The following is a 13826-nucleotide window of genomic DNA, read 5'->3' as shown; positions in this document are numbered from 1 at the left end:
TTCAGCTAAACACATCTTCCCAGACAGCAACCAGAGTTTTTATTCTAAATCCTCACAAACCACACTGGTAGGTCCCACCTGTAAAAGAGAGGAGGGAGCTCACGGTAGGGGCCAACCTGGCAAATGCCAAAGGACACATGCTGAGAGATAGACTCAGGACAAGTCCATTCCCCATCTGTGAGTTCACATTCACAACACAGAGGTCAACCAACCCCAAAGACCTAAGCAAAGACTCACTTCAGTGCCTACTTCCAGACCAGCCAGAGGGACTCTGCCCAAAAGGGCTGCATTTGCTGAATAAAAAGTCATTTCCATTTTGACTGTGTCTGCCACGTCTCGCTCTGAGGATAGATGAGCACATCTAGGATCATTTCTACCTAGAGGTTTGCTTATGTGTATCTGTACCACAATGGGACACTGCAGCACCTCTGTCACACCAGAGTGCCCTGCAGCTCTCAGCACGTGCTGCCCAGGACTTCCCAGTGCATTACCAGCAGGAACAAGACAGATCCCATGGAAGTGGCTGCTGAGGCACCACCAAGAATGCTAAGACACAAACCCCACTGATTCCCTGTGGAACGGCCTCACAAGCTGTAACAGCTGAGGCTTGGGGGGCTGTGATGGGCTTCACCTTCAGCAGCCTGCTGAGGCCCAGACAGCAGCAACACCTCGGTCAGGTAGCTCCAAGGACCATCATCCCCCCACAAGCTCCTCTGTCAGGAGCCACCAGAACAACCCTCATCACCATACCCAAACTCATTTTGGGGGGCCCAGTGTTCCACAAGGGAAGCACAACGTTTCTCCACAGAGCTGTGCACTGCGACCAGACCTGCACAGGGCTCTGCCACCCAAGCTGTTGGGGCAGGAGCACGGAGGGAGGCTCTGCCCAATGCCACTCTCCTTCATCCCTGCCTGGCACAAAGTAGGTCAGGGCTGCGTGGGCTGGTCCCCACGTCACGGGACACGACCCACCTGTGTTCCTCTCCAGAGATGCTCCGTGCCTCTGCAGGGCAGGTTCATTTCCAAGTCCTAGGTAGGGCACCAAGAGATGCTTCTCTCCCTCCCTCCCTCTCTCCTCTTACCAACTGCAGCATTTCTCGCCTCGAGGCAAACCCAGACTGCTCCATGGCACTCTGCCAGAGTACCCCACAAAATATTTTGGGGTTTCATGGAACCTGCTGCCCTGCAGATAAATCACACCAGGCAAAAAATCACATCGTTCCTAGAATTTTGTAGCCTCAGTTGGCACCCAGTTTCTCTCTGGCTCCTCTCAACAGCTGACAACACTCACAAATTAACAGCCCACTTGTTCAATTATTTTTTCCTTTTCTATCCAGACGCAGGTTGGGATCTGTGTGTCCCTTTAATAGGTGTGCCACAGCAACATGCCAGTTTCCCATTTTCTAGTAAAAAAAACCACAACATCTAAAGCCTGGTAGACTTCTTCCTGCTAGCAAGGAAACCTCCTCTGAGGACACTGCAAAGATTTAATTTACTACCAATTGCCCTCTGGTTATTTTACATTTATGGGGTGGGGTATGAAGAAAGGAAGAAAGCAGAGGGAGGGTGTAATTAGCTTTGCCTGTAAAATGTTCATCCCAGTTGTAACAGCAACTGGAGCCTATCGGGGGCTTAGCAGATTTCAGGGTTTTGTTCCTTGCAAGAGCTGAAGTGTCTGTGTGGGGTGTGGGGGGGAAATAAAAAAGGGGGAAAAAATATATATAAGAAAAAATTTTAAAAAAATCAATAAGTGGATCCTACTCCTTGCCACAACCCCATATGGAAGTAATCAAGCACAAGGGTGGCAGCTGGGGCCAATAACAGTCACCTGCAGTTGAGGGACGTGGGGGTTTCGGATGGGTTTTTAATGCTAATTTCCTGGAGGAACAATGCGGGAGCGGGCGCGGAGCGGCAGCCGAGGGCGGCTGAATAGGGACCAGCGGGAACAATGGCTGCACCTGGCGCTGGGAGCAGCGGCTCCGAGCCGGCACGCGGCGGCAGCGCCCCGCACATCTGTTCCCGCACAATGCCCCGCTCCCCCCGGCAGCATCCCGAGCCACGCCGGCCCCGCTCGCATCCACGGCCCGCCGGGCAGCAACAGGTCTGAGCTGTTCCGGGGCTGCAGCACGGCCTTCCTCCTCCTCCTCCTCCTCCTCTCAATGCTTTTGGGGCTTTCTCGGTTGTTTTTTGTTTGGTTTGTTTGTTTGGTTTTTTCCGGTGAAAGAGATGCCTTCGGAAGGGGTGGTTCCGCAGCAGCATCCCACCGGCGGGCTGTGGCGTCCTGTTGCTGCAAGGAGAACTGGCTCCCGGTTTTGTTGTTTCTGTAGGACCAGGGAGTAACCGAGTAGCACATCTGCAAGTCTTGGCTCTTCTCAGTGGTCTTCTGGCCACCTGTGACTGTCCTCCTCCCACAGCACAAGTCCTGCTGTGGCCACGAGGGACGGGAATCCTGCGGCCAGGAGCGCGCCAAGGAAATTCAATACGCATTATTCTAAAACCTTAAGCTTGGCTTACGAAAATGCCACTGCCCAGCTCAATAAAAGGCATGATAGTTACACTTTAAAATGCTTTGAAACCTCTGAAATCGCTATTGTCCTGTCGGACATAAGCTGCTGACACACAAAGCGGTGCTAAGGTCAAGGTCCTGCCTCAGAAAATTGCTTGCAGACCCAGGCACTGAACCCAAGCCTCTCCATGCTGCACTTTAACTGTGGGATCATCGCTCACCAGCTCTTCCTGGCTGCTGCTCCTGCTCTAAACAAAGGTTTTTCCAGCCGTTCCCCGAATGCTGCATGAATTAAGACAGTCTCCATCGTTAAAATAAAAGTTGAACAGGCTCCCAGAGACCTGCAGTGACGCTGCCCCCAGGGACTGCTCTGGAGTGTCTGTCGAAACACATTTCATACCTAGCTCTTAACAAGCAATCAGATATGGAAATAGTCACTAAATAAAGGCAAGCTTACAATCCAGCCCAGAACAAGTATGGATAAGCCAGCTCTTTTAATGGGAAAAAACCCAACAGGCAACACATTACGACCATCTCCTGCTCAGACGTAAGAACTAGCCAGCACTGCCTTAAATTTGCTGCATATGCCCAAATCCTCAAATCACTGTATTCAGCTCTCCAGCTATACTATAAACATCACACATACCCATCAAACAAATCTTGTTTTTTGTCCAAACCTTAAAAAAACAGAGCTGGAAAAAACAAGAGGCCACCTGGCTCACCCATCCCATTCCATAACCGTGGGAGAGCGCTGCCTCCTGCTCAATGCTGCTGGTGGCTACTGCATTTATGGGTCAGTTTGAGGACCAAAGAGCTGGTTGCCTTGAAAACTCAGTCAAACCACACAAACCTGTCAAACCAGTGATAACCTCAACGAGCCAAAATCCACCATGGGTGACATGTGACAGAGCTCTGTAAAGCAGCAATAAAATAACCTGGGACTCACACTCAGCAGGGCAGATGAGGCAACATTAAGAGAAACCCTTCTCTCTCGGGAATACTGCTCCTGTAAGACCAAGAGGAATAAGACAAAAGGAAAACAAACCCAAGAGCCTGACCCAGGGTTCACGTGAGAAAAGCTCCCTTGGTTTCAGCTCTGGCGGGTTTGAACAAGCCTCTGCAACACCAGCAGATGCAAGTTGCAAAAATAGCAGCATCTTGGAAGTAAGCAGGGGCTGTGGCTCCAGTCCCTGGGCAGAGCAGAGCCCGACTTGGCAGCACTGGTTTGGCCTTTTCACTATTAAATGGAGTTTCTGCTCTTTTCCTTGGGGCATTCCCTGTGTAATAGAGTTCTCAGATTAACGATTTATTCTCCCTGCCTTTAGCAATTCTGCTCCTTCCTCAAACCTTTCAAATCCTTCCCTTGGCTTAACTGCACTTTCCTGTTGGCAGTATTTGCTCAAACTGCCTTTGCTTTACCCCTTTTTCCTTGTTTCTCACACTGGAGTCTCTTAGTTTTGCGTTATTTGTGCGTTTCTCTAACTGCTGGATGTGCTGGGGTAGGGTTCCCTGGCTGAGGACGACACACAGTCATTTAGATGAAGCCCAGGTAGTTCCAAAAAAAAAAAAAAATCAGACTAAACATCTTTTCCACATTAATAGCAAAAATCATGTCATCCAGCAGACAACTGTGAAAAAACAAGGTGCCTTCACTTGGATGTCCTATACCATTTCTATAAAATTATTACACCTGGCCACCGAGTTTCCAGCCCCCCTCTTTCCCAAAACACAATCACCTCTCCCACCTAAGCACTCAGCTCGTCAGGCACCCCAAATCCTTTCCAAAAATGAAGGAACCTGAGGAAAAAAAAAAACCCCAAAGTTTCCTGCAGGGCTTGAGCAAGACTTCAGCAAAGGAGTTGTTTAATGGCCAAACCCGCTGCCCTGATGCCGGCGAAACTTCCGTTGGTTCAGTCAGAGCCCTGCAAGGAGACCACAGGAGCAGATGCTCCAACACACTGCACTGCCTCCACGAATTCGGGAAGTCTCCAGGAGAGCTGCAGCAGAGGAGCACAGCCCTTTGCTTTTAGGTATCATCACACTCTGTCTGGCTTTGCTGGACACTTTTTGGGTTTCTACCTCCTTTGTGCTGGTGCACTTTGGGACGCTGAAGTTGAAGAGCGCTGGGCAGCACATGCTCCTTCTGCCTCCTCTCTGGGGACAGCAAGGGACACATGGGAGGTGTTTGTTGTGTCTGCAGAAGCAGATTTTATATATATATATATATTATTTTTAAAGCCTATACCCAAATGCTTGCATGCTGCAGGAGAAGGAGAATGTTAAGGTGGCCCACAGAGTGGCTGAGCACAGAGCTGCAGCCCATGCACCCAGCCAGGGAGCCTGGCCAGGCTCTCCCCTGGGAAACTCTGTCATCTGGCAGACTTAAAAACTAACCTGGACAAAGCAACACCAACGGGAATCATCCTGCACCAGACAGCCTAGCAAATATTTTCTCTTTTTCCAGCCTGACAGCAAGCGATGCTCAGCCACATTTCAGCTCCCCAAACTTTGAGTGCTGATTTTGGTGCATCTTCCGTGGCGGGGAAGGATTTCTCCAGCACATAAAAGGGACTGTGAGTATTGTTGCAGGGGAGCTGAGTGCTGCAGGAGGGAGAAAAAGCTGGTAATATTTTGGGGAGCACGCCCTGGGGCAGCAGCTCAGCAAACATGGAACAGAAGTATCTTTACAAGAAGCTACACAGAGGGTTGGAGGAGCAATTTCAACTGCTGAACCTTCCCAAAAGACAGGGAGGGGGGGAAAAGAGCAGGTTTAAACTAAATACACAGGATCCAGGGATTACAAGAGAAAACCAGAAAATACAGCAGTCTGCAGCCCGACGTGAAAATATACAGGGGGAGGTCTGTGCTGGTATCACAAAATTGATCCGGGAGATTTAGATGCTGGGAGCATCAGTTGCTGCTCAAGGAGCGCAAAGACAAAAAGGGAGCAGCCTCTGCCACAATGCAGAGAAGCCCTGAAAACACGGGGAAAATTAAGGAAATTTGGGAGCCAATGGAAGAAATCCACCTCTGCAGATTTACCCCCCCCCCTCCGAGCTTGAATACCAGCATGCAGAAACCAGAGTGAGGCTGGGCACAGCAAAAAAACCACATTCTGCTAAAACACACAAAACCCTTCCTGCTTTGCCATTTCCCCAGAAAACGCTGAATCCCAGCCCTCTGCTCACGGAGGAGGGGTTGGGGGGGTAGGAAAAAAAAAAATAATAACCATTCCATAGCAACACGGAACAAGCTGTACCGCAGCTCTCCTCAGAGAGAGTTTAGTGTTTTTTCAGCTGCAGAATCCTCGCTTGCAGCCGCTCGGCTATTGAAGTTTTCCCCAGCACGGCCACTGCAGAGGAGCGAGGCAGGCGAAGCGCTGCGGCCGCCGCCGCTCCCACCCTCTCCCTCTACCTGCTCCCAAGGTTGAGGGTCTCTCCCCAGCCCGCCGGCAAAACACACGTCGCTCCTCAAACCTTGCCGGCGGCACAAGGGCTGAGCATCCCCCCCGAGCATCCCCCGCTGCGCCCGGATGAGCTGAGCCTAACCCAGCGCTGTTTAAAAATAAACCCGGCTCTCGCTTACCCTAACCGGCGAGGTTGCAAGGATCCAGCTGCTGTTGAATACACCTAGTTTCTTTGAAACAGAAAGAAAAGCGCTCTTCCTCTTCCTCCTCCTCCTCCTCCTCCGCTCGTGATCTTCGAGCGCAGCCGGAGCCCAGCCTGCCTTCTCCTTTCATTAGCTGGACATGTGTCAGGTCCCGCACATCTGCGATTTCTCACTGCCTGGAGCCGCCTGTCCGATTCCAGGGAAACACAGATGGATCCCAGATGGGAAGGTCCTGCCAAACAGACCAGCTCTCCACCTTGCCAGAATACCCAGCTCAGAGGCAACACACCCTCGGCTCCCTGCCTGCTCCCTGCCTGTGCCGCGCTGCTGCCAGGCTGCTCGCCAGCTGATGTCACCAGGCACACACCTACCAGCGCCTCGCAGCCCGCCTGACATTAACTTGTTAAATACACGTAATTTGTTTATGGCCGGCAATAACAGCGAGACAGCGGCGGCAGGAAAAGAGGCTTCGCCGACCGACACGGGCGCTGCCACCCTCCCAAAAACCAGCTCTGCCTTACGCGGCGCCGGGGGTGCATCTCCGCTCAGACCTCGGTTTTGAAATCCGGATAGAGCTGTTGGGTAAACCAGAGGATTAATTTTCTGAAGGTTTTCCCCACGCACGTAAATCTTCGCTGTAAACTCCCCCCGCTCCAACAAACCCAGCGCCAGAGTTTGCAGCGCTGGAAAAGCTGGCATGTGTTAGCAATTAGAAGCAACAACAAGATAACAAGATACTGATGTTGCAAGGGTACCAAAAGCAGACTGGAAAATTCAAAGGAAGGGCAATTAAATGTGCAACATATTACTGGGATCGAAGAGGAAGTGTTAAAGGAAAATGTAAATCCGAAATGCGGAGCAAACTCCACCAGGACCTCGGAGCAGCGAGGGAGGCTCGGGGCAGGAACCCACCGGGCACAGCCACATTTGACCATTTCCCCCTCCCATTAATGCACAGACTGCATGGCTGATGGCTCTGCCATCTCCGAACCCCTCGGTAATCCCCAATAGCCGCTCCCCGAGGTGTGGTGCGAACAACAGATATTAACTGGAGGCCCCTGACTAATCCCATCAGCCCAGCACCATTCACTCGAGCCGGGCGCTGGGCAAACACGCATTTACACAGCAGCCTTCCTGGCCACGCAGATGGGCGTCCCTGGCTGCCGGCTGTGCTGCCCCGAGAAGGGGCAACCACCCCTCCGGTTCTTGCCCAAAAACCATCCTCCTCCCAGCTCCCATAAAACCACCCCAGGAGGACAAAGCTACATTCGCGTTTTGCTTGCAGACCGTGCACAGGCACATTTTAAGATCTCGGCAGGGATGGTGAATCCAGTCCACACAGCTGAGCAGGTTCAGCTCTTGCTATCCTTCCCAAATCTTTGCAGGCAACGCCGCCTCTCCCTCCAGCTACTTTTTGGAGAACCAGGGACCTCTGTACATTCCCTCTGTCCTTTCCCAGGGCAGCAAACTAAGAGCCCAAGCTGAGGGATGCTGACTTTTCAGAAGTCCAGAAAACACACGTGCCAAATTCTCCATAGTTGGTGTAGGCATGACAGGATATTTACTCATTCACAGACAGAAAATTCTTCTTTTTATGAAATTCCCAGTGCTCTGGCAGGCTACTGCTAACTGCCAAGCCAGGTCCATAAACCTTCTAGAGGTACTGCCCCCCCGCATCCCACCTAACCCTTCACCCCCTGCTTCTCTGCTGCTTATTCCTAATTAGTTTAAGGTACCTCTGCATCCCTCTGGGAGGGGAAAAGGCTGTAAAGGGAGAAAAGTGCTTTAAAGGAAGTATTAAAAAGCATTCTATGAGCAGGCACGGCATGAACACAGGGGCCACAATCTCCTGCAAAAGACAGGCCTCCCAGTATAGGATACTGGATGATAACTGGGGGAGCATTTTGGAAGGGACTCCAGCCTGCTGTAGGACCACATGAAGCTGCTGATTCCTTGGCTGGCTGCAGGCAGAGGGGGCACAGGTTTACAGCAACTCTCCCACCTCCAAACTTAACCCAAGACCAACAATTTCACACGCTTCAGTTGAAAAAAAAAAAGTGAATCACATTCAGGTATCAGCACATGGATACCTAGAGCATCCCACCAGGTGATGCTCAGGCAGCAAAGTGGGTTGGGAGCAGGCATCCACTTCTTGCTGCACCTCAGGCCCTGCTGGTGGGGCTGCTGGCAAGGCAAGTCAATAAAACACTTAACTGCAGAAAGTTCAGCTCGCTGGGGCTTCTGACACTTCTGATGGAGGTTGCGCAAAATACTGAAGCTCTCAATATTTCATAAGCTGAGATGGAAAAATCATCTCTAAATTACACAGACAATGAAGGGAGACACAACCCAAAGCAGCTCCACCAGCACCAGAACTAATAAAGTTATTTTCCTATGGAACTTGCATCTCAAGAGCGGCTCCCCGGCGCCTCGCACTGTGAGGTCCCCAACAGGAGCCCTCCCCGGCCGGGGTCGTGCCGACAGCACAGGCTCTTATGTGGATTCTCTGATGTCTTATAAGAAGCAAGCTCATGTTGCAGCTTTGTCCCCAGTGGAGATGGTACCGGGCAGATGGATGCAGCCCTGTGCTCAAGGCATTAAGCATTCAGCATCAGACACGGCTGTGCCCTGTCCAGCCCTGTCCCAACGTCGCCAAACCAGCCTGAAAACAGCCAGGGAATTCGAAAGCTGACTGGTCTCAGTGAGACAGAGGGGTGAATGCTGGATGGCAAACAGAAGGTGCTCAAGAGATGCAGCCTGTCAGCTGGCAGCTCTCTGGGTCAAAGTCATCCCAGAAAGCCCTCTCAGAAGGTACACAGGACAGCCTGGGGTTTGGGGGCTTTATGTGAGATAGGTAACTAGCACCTCGTGTTCCCTCAACTTCTTTTTTAATCATATTTTAACTTGGGGACCTGAACAGCTTGTAACGTTTCACTTCACACAAACAAAAGCAGTCCCCAACTGTGACAACTGGGTTCTAACTATCCTTTGTCAAGCCATGGTCAAATAAATCTTTTCCCTATTTTTACAACTTATAGTAGTTTGAAATGTCGAAAACTTACACTATTCCAAGTACTTCAAGTACAAGTTCCAGTGATGTGACTTTATAAACCTTAATGAAAATGGTTCACACTCTTTGCCATGGTGTCCACAGCCCAATGTCAACCAAAAACCCAACATCCCCAGGGGAACACATCCCCACTGCTGGGGGAGCAGGAATATGCCAGACCTCATGGCTCAGAACAAGGAAGATGCACGTGTGATTTTGGGCCCTCAAGGCATAAAAACTAAAGGTGGGGTCACTGGGGTGCTCTGAGTAGAAGCCATTGCAAAACCTCCTTTGAAAGGCTCGTGGATTGTGTCTTACACATGACCCACGTGCCTCAGCTCATCCAAAACACGAGCTACCCCTCAAATGAGACAGATCCACGGAGCCACAGGCAAGCACACCACTGCCAACTGGTCTCTCCAGGAACACCAACACGGCAGCTCCAGTTTCTTCAAAGTGAGCCAGGAGAAAGCATCCCAGAAACCATGTCCTGCTCAGCCACCACCTTTACAAACAGAGCTCGTGGAAAGCAGAGGCAACTCACTAAGAGAAGCCAGTGAGACACAAAGTCACAGAATGGTTTGGGTTGGAAGGGACCTTAAAGCTCATCCCGTTACATCCCCCTGCCCGTGGCCTTGAACACTTCCAGGGATGGAGAGTCCACTTATCTACTGACCCCAAGCAGCACCTCACTGTAACCAAAAGGCTTCCCTGCTCCCCAAATATGCATTAAACCCCATTTTGTAGCCCAGACATCACCAGCACAGCGGAAGGAAGCAGGACTGCAGGCAGCACGGGGCAAACCGCTTTCCCCAGCTCGCCATGCTAATCTGCTTCTGCTTTCTTCTCCTGGGAATGTTCCATGGAAAGAACGATGCAAACAAAGTTTGAACACTGGGAGCTATTGATACCTGCTGCTCAGTGTGGTTTCTGAGGAAAGCGAGGAAATCTGAAGAATTTTTCCAGTTTCCAGTGGAATTTTTATGCCTATCACAGCCCATTGCCACAGCAAAGCACAAGAGACCCAAACTGCTTCTGATTTCTCTGCTATTCCACACATATTTCATGATGTGCCTCGGCTTTATTTTCTGCCTGCTGTGTTCTTGCCTCGGAAAGAAGCTTCACTTGAAATCACGGCAACCCTGGAAAGCCTTGGCCTTTTCAAGCTGACCACTTTCCATCGCACAGGAAAATAAATTCAAATGCACCGAGGCAGCCAAAGCCATTTATCAGGCTAAGTAGGAACCGTAAATTCATGCTAACTGGAATCTGATGGAAACCAATTGGGATCCTCGTACTCCTCCAGGCTCAGGTCTGGCAGGAAAGTCAAACATTTTATTGCCTTCTTTATGCCTTACAAGTCAGTGGAGCCAAGAAGGGACTGCTCCCTTTGAAGGGATGCTGGTGGGGTTGCAGGGGAGACTGGCTGACTTGAGTTCAAGCTCAACAGACAAACGTGAAACCCCCCCAAAACAGAGATTAGACCTCTCCATTCTTGGCAAATATATCACATTTAACAAACATCCTCTTTTCAATACATCCATTATTTGAGTTAGCACATGGCAGATTATGTTAACAAGCTTAATTTGTCATAGAATCATAGAACGGTTTGGGTTGGAAGGGACCTTGAAACTCATCTCATTCCACCCCCTGCCATGGGCAGGGACACCCTCCATTAGACCAGGTTGTTCCAAGCCCCATCCAACCTCAACACCTTCACAGGGAAGAATTTCTTCCCAATATCCCATCTAACCCTGCCCTCTGTCAGTTTAAAGCCATTCCCCCTTGTCCTGTCACTCCAGGCCTTCGTTCAACGTCCCTCCCCAGCTCTCTTGGAGCCCCTTTAGGCCCTGGAAGGGACTCTAAAGTCTCCCTGGACCTTCTCTTTTCCAGGCTGAACACCCCCAGCTCTCCCAGCCTGTCTCCAGAGCAGAGAGGCTCCACCTCTCAAGGACATATAATTATACTGCCTCCTTCAGGAGTGAACATAAGCAGTGTTTGGCTTTTGTGCCATTTCAATACTGCCCAGAGAAGGGAAAAACCATATTAAAAGTTGGTCTTAACTAAGCTGGCAGAATTTTACACCCAGAACAACTACAAAGAGACATTGCAAAAAAAACCCAACAAAAAACCAACCCAGGCACAATTTAAGGAAGTTACTGAAATTTTACTTCTGGACACCCATTAAGGATGGGGGGGACACATGTCACCTAAGCAGACTCTGCCTTATTCCTGTGACCATAAAGTAAAGAAAAACCAGGCAGTAACTGACATCTTGTCCAAAAACATCCCCCCCAGAACAACAAACCAATTCCTAAATCTAACACCCTTGCTCTGATTAGAAATTCAAGCTTCTGTAGCTGTCACGGGTATTTAAACGAAACACAAAAATATGGAAAAAATGAGTAATCCTATTTGGAGAGAGTAAAATCCAGCCTGCAGAGGATTAATTCTAGTCCAACAGCTCTGCAACTTGACAGTATTTTCCAGATCAATAGCAGTGCTGTTTGATTACAGAGATTTGTTAAAATACACACATCCACTCCCCTCCAATTGTCATTTCAGTGATGTTCATCTTTAAGTGCCCAACACCCCGATCAGGATCATTCCTGGCATGGGAAGCTGTGCTGATGGAGCTCCACTGCAGCTCTCAGGCACCCCTCTACAATTTTGGAAAACCCAATTACCTGCCTAGATCTGACGCTTTTGCCCAAGTCCTTGCAGGGCCATCCTCTTTAGCACGTGTTTGTGGTGCAGACAAGCTGTGGAAGCAGAAATCCTCCCTTTTGCAGGTGAGAAAATGGGCCTTGAGAGCTGTGTCCTAGATCAGACACCCTACTCCAGGCTCTGAGTACTCCCTACCACCTCCCATATGGAATATATTGAACAGTTAAGAAAGCACAGCTTAAAGCTTATCAAAGCAGGACTCTTCAGCTGAACTTGTGTTTTGGGCCTTGTCCCAGAAAGGACAATCAAAATGTGAGCAAGAAAATGTAAGTGATGGATCCCAAGCCCTTTCCCCACAGCAGGGTCATCATGCACCCAGTTTGCTTCCAGCACTTCCCTCCATCGGTGACTTCCCTGCTACAGCCTCTGGCTTTTCCTTCTTTATCTTGGGCTCCTTAAACAGAAGCCTTTTCCCCCAATTTCATCCCAAGTTTCCCTCCCCTCCAGTCCCTGGGACTGCTCATCTCTGAGGGCTGCTGGGCCTCTGCTCCTTGCCTGGTCCTCCAGAAGAGGAAGGTGGTACCTCCCCACCACACAGCCACCAAAAGAGGGGTCTTTCCTCATTAATTAGTTGTCACTAACCTTGATTAAAAATATCCCAATTTCTCACCCACACCACAGCCTGCCCATAAGTCGCTTTAAAAAAATAAAATCCTCAGCTGTTTTGTTCATTAAACCCACTAAAACCACCAGCCCAGGATTTTTAAGGAGGGCTTCCCAGCAGCATCCCAGTTTGTTGGCTTTGCAGGTTTAGCACTGAACAGGATTCCCTTCCTTCCAGCCTCAAAGAACCACAACCCCAGTTTAAAACATGCTTTTTTAGGGCTGTTTTATTTTTTTTTTAATTCATTTTTCAACCATTGCTCTTTGCACAGCCCATCCTTGCCAGCTCCCTCTCCTGCTTTCCGCTGACCCTTTGGACCTAACGCTGCGTTTGGGAAAGGGGGGGGGGGGTTTGAAAAAAAAAAAAAAAGGGAAAAAGAAAAAAAAAGAAAGAACCCAGCACAGCCCTTTGCGCCTGGCCCGGCATTCCAGCGCTCCGCTCCCGGCTCCACCAAGTCTGATTTAGTAGCACTGCTGGGAGCTATTAGTTTACGAAAGAACCAGCACGCCCACCCAGGCACAGGCGGCTGCGAGAGGCTCCCCTTCCACCGCTGCCATGTGCCTCCCATCCTGCCCCCGGCTCTCGCAAAGGCTGTGGTTTGGCTCGGGGCAGGGAGCCAAGGGAAAACCAGCCTGGAAAACCAGCCGGCGAGCGAGGGGAGCGCAGAGGTCAGGAGGAGAGGGCTGGATATCGTCCACATCCCGGTGCTGCCGCAGGAGAAACGATTCATTAATGGGATGCTTATTAAGAGAGTTCAGCCTCCATCCAGGCCTTCCTTTTTATCCTGCCCGTTGTTGCTCCATGTTTCCATGGTCTGTAACCACTTCTTCCTTTTAATCTCTTTTCTAACCTCTTTTTTTCGCTTCCTTTCTCCACGCTCTGCTCCCACCACCTCCCAGCCTCTCACCTGTCTCCATCCCTTCCCCAACAGCACAGAGATTCCCCAGCATTCCCAACAGCTGATCCCGAAGATCAGCACACTCATCCCAGCTGCTCTAAGCCCACAGTATCTGCCGAGCAAGCTCAGCCACCTGCTCAGGTGTCTGCTACCTGTCCTTGCTACCTACCCAGAAATAAAGCATACCTCAGCCTCCCAAAAACACACAGCCTGGTGTCCTAATACCTGCCAGCTCATTATCCCAAATGGTTTGGATGTAGGTGAGAGTTAACTCCCCAAAACAAGATCAGCTCTGCGGTGGAAGAGGCAGGGGGAAAGGAAAGGAGAAAACAAGCAGTGAAGCATCGTTTTGGAATCATCAGGGGTTTTGAGATTCTCCAACTGGCTTTTATTAGGATTGCATCCATATTTTGGTGCCTAAAGGGGGAAAAAA

At 50.2% G+C, this 13826-nt stretch overlaps 1 protein-coding gene across 2 annotated transcripts in view; it reads right to left on the bottom strand.

The window, feature by feature from the left end:
• CBFA2T2 (CBFA2/RUNX1 partner transcriptional co-repressor 2) overlaps positions 1-13826 on the bottom strand; it is a 60342-nt gene that overhangs the window by 31967 nt on the left and 14549 nt on the right. The window contains exon 1 of one of the 2 annotated variants that reach the window (XM_064674308.1): positions 6092-6543. The exons of the other annotated variant lie outside the window; for it this stretch is intronic. The gene's annotated coding sequence lies outside the window, so the exon portion shown is untranslated. Of the gene's footprint in view, positions 1-6091; positions 6544-13826 lie in introns of those variants that run through there. 2 annotated transcript variants of the gene reach the window in all.

This window comes from Pseudopipra pipra, chromosome 17, assembly GCF_036250125.1.
Source record: "Pseudopipra pipra isolate bDixPip1 chromosome 17, bDixPip1.hap1, whole genome shotgun sequence".
Taxonomy (NCBI): domain Eukaryota; kingdom Metazoa; phylum Chordata; class Aves; order Passeriformes; family Pipridae; genus Pseudopipra; species Pseudopipra pipra.
The sequence above is the reverse complement of the archived record's forward strand: the minus strand, read 5'-3'. Positions and strand labels throughout refer to the sequence as shown.